We start from the raw sequence: 6,524 nt of genomic DNA, 5'->3' as shown, positions 1-6,524 counted from the left end.
TTCTTCATCTGGAAATGGAGACAATACCACATTCTTTATTTGTTATATAAGAGTCTTACATGAAGCAACAAGGCAAAGTCCTTAGAATAGATCTGGCACATGCTAGGTGCTTCAGTATATGGTGATAATAATGATTGTTCCATGATTGTCTTTATCTTTGTTACTATTCAGACCTAAAAAGGCATTAGAGAAGTAAGCAATGAAAATAATTTCAGAAAAATAGATACTTGTTCTTTCCTAAAAGAGAATTTTTAGTCACCTAATCACTATTCTCGGAAAAATTCTTTAGCTGAGAACACACAAATGGCAGCCTGAATCCCTTATGTAAGTATAGAAATAGTTATTCCCACAAGGAATAGAAGCAAAACTCCCACACTATAGTCCTCCCATGCTCACTCAAGGCTGCAAGAGTTGGGCTTGTCAGAAACACCTCCTTGATCTATCTCTAGAGATCTTTCTAACCTAAAGTTAATTTGTTGCCACTTGAGGGGGGCAGAGGGGCATCACCAGAATTTAGTTCTGTTTTATACAAGAAATCCTAAAGCCTAATAAATGCAGGATCCTTCAGAGAAAAATTACAAACATATAGACAAAATTTCCAAATGGCAGAAAAGGAACCTAAAGCTTAGAAATGTAAAATATACTTTTCAGGATTGGTGATCATGATAAACCAAAAGACGACTTCTCATCACTGCTCCCTATTCTTATGGCTGTCTCTTTGCAATAACTCAAACTTATTATTTTTAAAGTTTTTATTTAAATTCCAGTTAGTTAACTACAGAGTAATATTAGTTTCAGATATACAATATAATGAGTTAACCCTTCCTTACAACACCTGGTGCCCATCTCAACAAGTGCACTCCTAATCCCCAGCAGCTATCTTACCCAGCTCCCCATCTAACTCCCCTCTGGCAACATCAGCATGCTCTCTGTAGTTAACAGTCTGTTTCTTGGTTTGCCCCCCTCCTTTTTTCCCTTTTGCTTGTTTGTTTTATTTTTTAAATTCCACGTATGAGTGAAATCATATGGTATTATTTGTCTTTCTCTGACTTAGTATAATACTCTGTAGATCCATCCACATCATTGAAAATGGCAAGATCTCACTATTTTTTATGGCTATGTAATATTCCATCATATATATCCATTGTGTGTGTGTGTGTGTGTGTGTGGATAGACCACATCGGTTTTTTTTTTAAGTTTATTTATTTTTAGAGAGAGTGTGTGTGTGTGTGAGCTGGGGAGGAGTAGAGAGAGGGGGAGAGAGAGAATCCCAAGCAGGCTCCATGCTATAAGTGCAGAGCCCAATGCAGGGCTCAAACTCACAAGCCATGAGATCATGACCTGAGCCAAAATCAAGAGTCAGATGCTTAACTGACAGAGCTACCCAGATGCCCCATCTTCTTTTTTTTTTTAATTTAAATTTGAGTTACTTAACACCCAGTGCAATATTGGTTTCAGTAGAATTCAGTGATTCATCACTTACACACAACACACAGCACTCATTGCGACAAGTGCCCTCCATAGTACCCAACACCCATCTAACCCATCCCCTACCCACCTCCCTCCATTAAGAGTTTGTTCTCTACCATTAAGAGTCTTTTGTGGTTTGCTTCTCTCTCTTCTCTCCCCCACCCACCTTCCCATATGTTCATCTATTTTGTTTCTTAAATTCCACATATGAGTGAAATCAAATGGTATTTGTCTTTCTCTGATTGAGAAATAAATAATATATTCTAGCTCCATCCATGTAATTGCAAATGGCAAGATTTCATTCTTTTTTATGACTAATATTCCATTGTATACATATATACATATATATATATTCACTCATATATATATATATACACATATATATGTGTGTATATATATATACGTGTGTGTGTGTGTGTGTGTGTATACACACACACACACACACACACACATACACACATCTTCTTTATCCATTCATTTGGGCTCTCTCTCCATAGTTCGGCTATTGTTGATAATGCTGCCATAAACATTGGTGTGCATGTATCCCTTTGAATCTGTATTTTTGTATCCTTTAGGTAAATACCTAATAGTGCAATTGCTGGATCATAGAGTAGTTCTATTTTTAGTTTCTTGAGAAATCTCCTTACTGTTCTCCAGAGTGACTTCACCAGTTTACATTTCCACCAACAGTACAAGAGTAGTCTCCTTTTTCAGCGTACTCACCAACACCTGTTGTTTCTTGTGTGGTTGATTTTAGCCATTCTGACAGGTATGAGATGATATCTTATTGTAGTTTTGATTTGCATTTCCTTGATGATCAGAGATGCTGAGCGTCTTTTCTTGTGTCTGTTGGCCATCTGGATGTCTTCTTTGGAGAAATGTCTGTTCATGTCTTCCACACATTTTTAATTGGATTATCAATTTTGGGGGTGCTGTGTTTTATAAGCTCTTTATAAATGTTGGGTATTTATTATTTTTGTATGTGATTCTCCCAATATAATTTTCAGTTGTTCTGAGTTGGGAATTCAAGGGGGGAGGGTAAAATGAAATGTGAATTGTTTGGATGGAGGGATGAAAAGAGAAATGAAGACGTGGTTTCCAAACAGGTCTTCAATCCATGAAAGCAGAAATGCTACACATAGAGTAAATAAATGTCAATATGAACATCTGTTAATGAATGATACCACTTCCAAGAGAGAATAATGACATGATAGGGCTTCTCTTTTGAATATTTGAGGTTACTTAGATCTAGGGAGATTGTGTTTCTATTTGTAATGGCTGCTGCCTTTGCCCAGAACTACCATTGTACTTCCCATCACACCATCTCATTCTAGCCAGGGACCCTAAAACTCTGACTGAAAATACAGAGTGTAATCCTGATAAAGCCAACCATTGGCTTGGCCACAGAGTTTGGTCCAGGGTTAGATCTGTGACCCTAGCCAATATCAGAGCACATCCCAGGAATTGTCTAAAGGGAAGAATCTATTTTCCTCTCTATTAATAAAACTATGAGGGGTTTCCTGGGTGGCTCAGTTGGTTAAGCATCCAACTGTGCCTCAGGTCATGATCTCACAGTTCCTGAGTTCAAGCCCCACATCAGGCTTTGTGCTGACAGCTCAGAGTCAGGAACCTGCTTCACATTCTGCGTCCCTCTCTTTCCCCCTTTCCCATTCACGTTGTCTCTCTCTCTCTCTCTCTCTCTCTCTCTCTCTCTCACTCTCTCAAAAGTAAATAAACATTGAAAAAAATGTTTTTAAACAAATAAATCTATTTGAGCTCAATAGCTCAAAGCTATTTGAGCAGCATGGTACCATATCTCTCAACATGACATATCATGAGGAAATGAAGCTGGTGCCTTGGAGAAAATCTGACATGTCAAGGAAGTATGAATCTAAATCCCATAAGGTTCTGAGCTCCAGGCCCTGGTCTGTAGTTCTTCCTTTAATTCAGATTTTTCTTAAACTCAAAGAACTTGGGTCTCTATCACTTGGAATCCAATGAATTCCCATATAGTTCTATTGGGGCTTGAGATTACAAAACCCAGTAAACCAGATAATGTCTTAAGATTGGCCCCCAAATTCATGGGAAAAATGTGTTTCTTTAAAACTTCACTCATTGGGGCGCCTGGGTGGCTCAGTCGGTTGAGCATCCGACTTCGGCTCGGGTCATGATCTCGTGGTCCGTGGGTTTGAGCCCCACTTCGGGCTCTGTGCTGACAGCTCAGAGCCTGGAGCCTGTTTCGGATTCTGTGTCTCCCTCTTTCTCTGACCCTCCCCTGTTCATGCTCTTTCTCTCTCTCTGTCTCAAAAATAAATAAAATGTTAAAAAAAATTAAAAAAAAAACTTCACTCATTAAAACGACAATGCCATTTATAATAGCAGGGGAAAAAAACCCTACTACTTAGGGTTAAATTTTACAAAAGACATACAAGACCAAGACCTGTCTCCTGAAAAACTACAAAACCTTGCTAAGAGAAATTAAGAAGACCTAAATAAATGGATAGATATACAGTGTTTAAGGATGGAAACATTCAATATTACTAAGTATCAATTCTTCTCAACTTGTATGTATAGATTTAACACAAGCTCAGGCAAAACTCAGCAAAATATTTGGGGAAACTGGTAAGTTTATTTCAAAATTTATGCGGACCTAGAGTAGTCAGACAACCTTGAAAATAAAAACAAAGTTGGAAGACTTGTACTACTTGATTTTAAGATATATTATAAAGCTGTGATGATGTCTCAACCTCAGCACTATTGGCATTCGGTGCTGAATGATTCTTTGTTGTAGTGGATCCATGTACTACAGGATATTTAGCAGGGTTACTGAGTTCTACCCACTGTAAATGTGTAATATCCCTACCCCCGTTGTGATGAGCAGAAGTGATTCCAGACATTGCCAAATGCTCCCAGGGAACAAAATCACCCCCCATTCAAAGCCATTGAGCTACAGCAATCAAAATAGTGAGGTACTGGCATGGGGGGCAGGGCAAAGAAATCAGTAGAACACAATAGAATCAAGAAAGAAACCCATACATATGTGATCAATTAATTTTTTACTATAGTCCAAAGGTAGTCCAATGGAAAAAAGATAAACTTTTTGACAAATGGCAATGTAACAATTTGATATCAATACACAAACAGAAGACAAATTCAATTCATACCTCATACCATATATAAAAATTAATTCAAAATTAACTCTATGTCTACTGTAATATAAAACCTCTAGATTCTAGAAAATTTCTAGAAGAAAATATACATGAAAATGTTGGTGACCCTGGATTAGGCAAAGATATTTTTTGTTATGACACTAAAAGTAGGGGTATAAAGGAACAAATTGATAAATTCAATGTAATCAAAATTAAACTCTCTGTTCTTCAAAATATACTATTATAAAAAGATGAAAAACAGAGTTTCAAAGTTTTTTTGAAATCACATATCTGGTAAAGGACTTACATGTAGAAAGTAAAAAGAACTTACAAAAACAATCAGAAAATAACTCAGAGATAAAGGATTTGAACAAATATTTAAAGAAGATATATGGATGGCAAATAAACATGTGAAAAGATTCTCAACATCATTATTTATTAGGGAATTCAAATTAAAACCACAATGAAACACCACTACATACCTATTAGACTGGCTAAACTTAGAAAGAAGCACTATATTAAGTGCTGGGGAGCAAATGCAGGAACTCATATACACTGGGGTAGGGAGTATAAGATGGCAAATCACTTTGGAAAACAACTGGGCAGTTTCTTAAAAAGTTAAATGTTCACTATTCTTGCATTATGGCTGTCATAACTAAGTACCAGAAACTGGGTGTCTTAACAACAGAAATTTATTGTTTCACAGTTCTAGAGGATAGAAGTAGGAGATCAAGGTGGAGGCATGTTGATTCCTTCTGAGGGCTGTGAGGGAGAATCTGTCCGAGCCTCTCTCCTAGCTTCTAGTGGCTTGCTGGCAATCTTTGGCATTCCTTGGCTTGTAGAAGCATCACCCCAATCTCCGCATCCATCTTCACATGGTATTCTTCCTCTGTGTGTGTGTGTGTGTGTGTGTGTGTGTGTGTGTGTGTGTCTGTGTCCAAGTCTTCCCCTTTTCATAAGGACCCCAGTTATACTGGATAAAGTCCCTCCTGATGGCTTCATTCTAACTTGATTACCTATATAAAGATCCTAACTTAAAATAAGATCACATTCTGAAAACGTTAGAACTTCAACAATATCTTTTGGGGGGACACAATTCAACCTGTAGTACCTACCATAGGATGCAGCCACTCCCTTCCTAGGTATTTAACCACAAGAAATGAAAGTATATATCATATGTTAAGAGCAGCCTTATTCATAATGCCAAAAACTGGAAACAAGCCAAAGGTCAATCAACAAATGAAAAAAACAATTTGTGGCATATCTATATAATAAAATACTACTCCAGAAAAAAGGTAAATTAACTATTGATCCACACAATTATACAGATGAATCTCAGAATAATTATGCTGAGTGATAGAAGTCAGAGAGGAATTACATCTTTTGTGATTCCATTTAAGTAAACTCAAAGAAATGCATAATAATTTATAGTGACAGGAAGCAGGTCAGTGGTTGCCTAGTGATGGGGGATTAGGAAACCTGAGAGGGAGAGATTATAAAGGGAACAAGAAAATTTTCAGGTGACAGATTTGTTCACTATTTGATTGTGGTGATATTTTCACAGTATATATCAATACTTATCAAACTGTACACTTTATATATGTGCAGTTTATGTCAGTTATATCTCAACAGAGGTGTTAAAAAAAAAACAGTTGGTGCATAAAGCAGGGTACCTGGTAGTATAAACAATAAGAAACTGTCATGCTAACCTGATGATGATTGAAAAGGCAGTTGAGACATCTTCAAGAAATGTTCTTCCATCATATAAAGGCAGGAGACTGATGTTTCCACAGTAGCTACGGTCTCAGAACCCCATCTAAGACACCATAAAAGGAAACACTACCATCTGAAGGAGGCTCTGTGCTTTAGGCTGGAGGAAGATTACTTGCAAACTCTGACTATCCC

The 6,524-nt window shown here is 37.2% G+C and overlaps 1 non-coding gene across 1 annotated transcript; it reads left to right on the top strand.

The window, feature by feature from the left end:
• The first annotated feature begins 3,592 nt into the window (after positions 1-3,592).
• On the top strand, positions 3,593-3,677 carry TRNAR-UCG (transfer RNA arginine (anticodon UCG)). The gene has a single exon. It is a non-coding gene; the product is annotated as a tRNA-Arg (tRNA).
• The last annotated feature ends 2,847 nt before the right edge of the window (positions 3,678-6,524 follow it).

This window comes from Neofelis nebulosa, chromosome 1 (assembly GCF_028018385.1).
Source record: "Neofelis nebulosa isolate mNeoNeb1 chromosome 1, mNeoNeb1.pri, whole genome shotgun sequence".
Lineage (NCBI taxonomy): Eukaryota > Metazoa > Chordata > Mammalia > Carnivora > Felidae > Neofelis > Neofelis nebulosa.
This window is presented reverse-complemented; position numbering and strand designations above follow the sequence as displayed.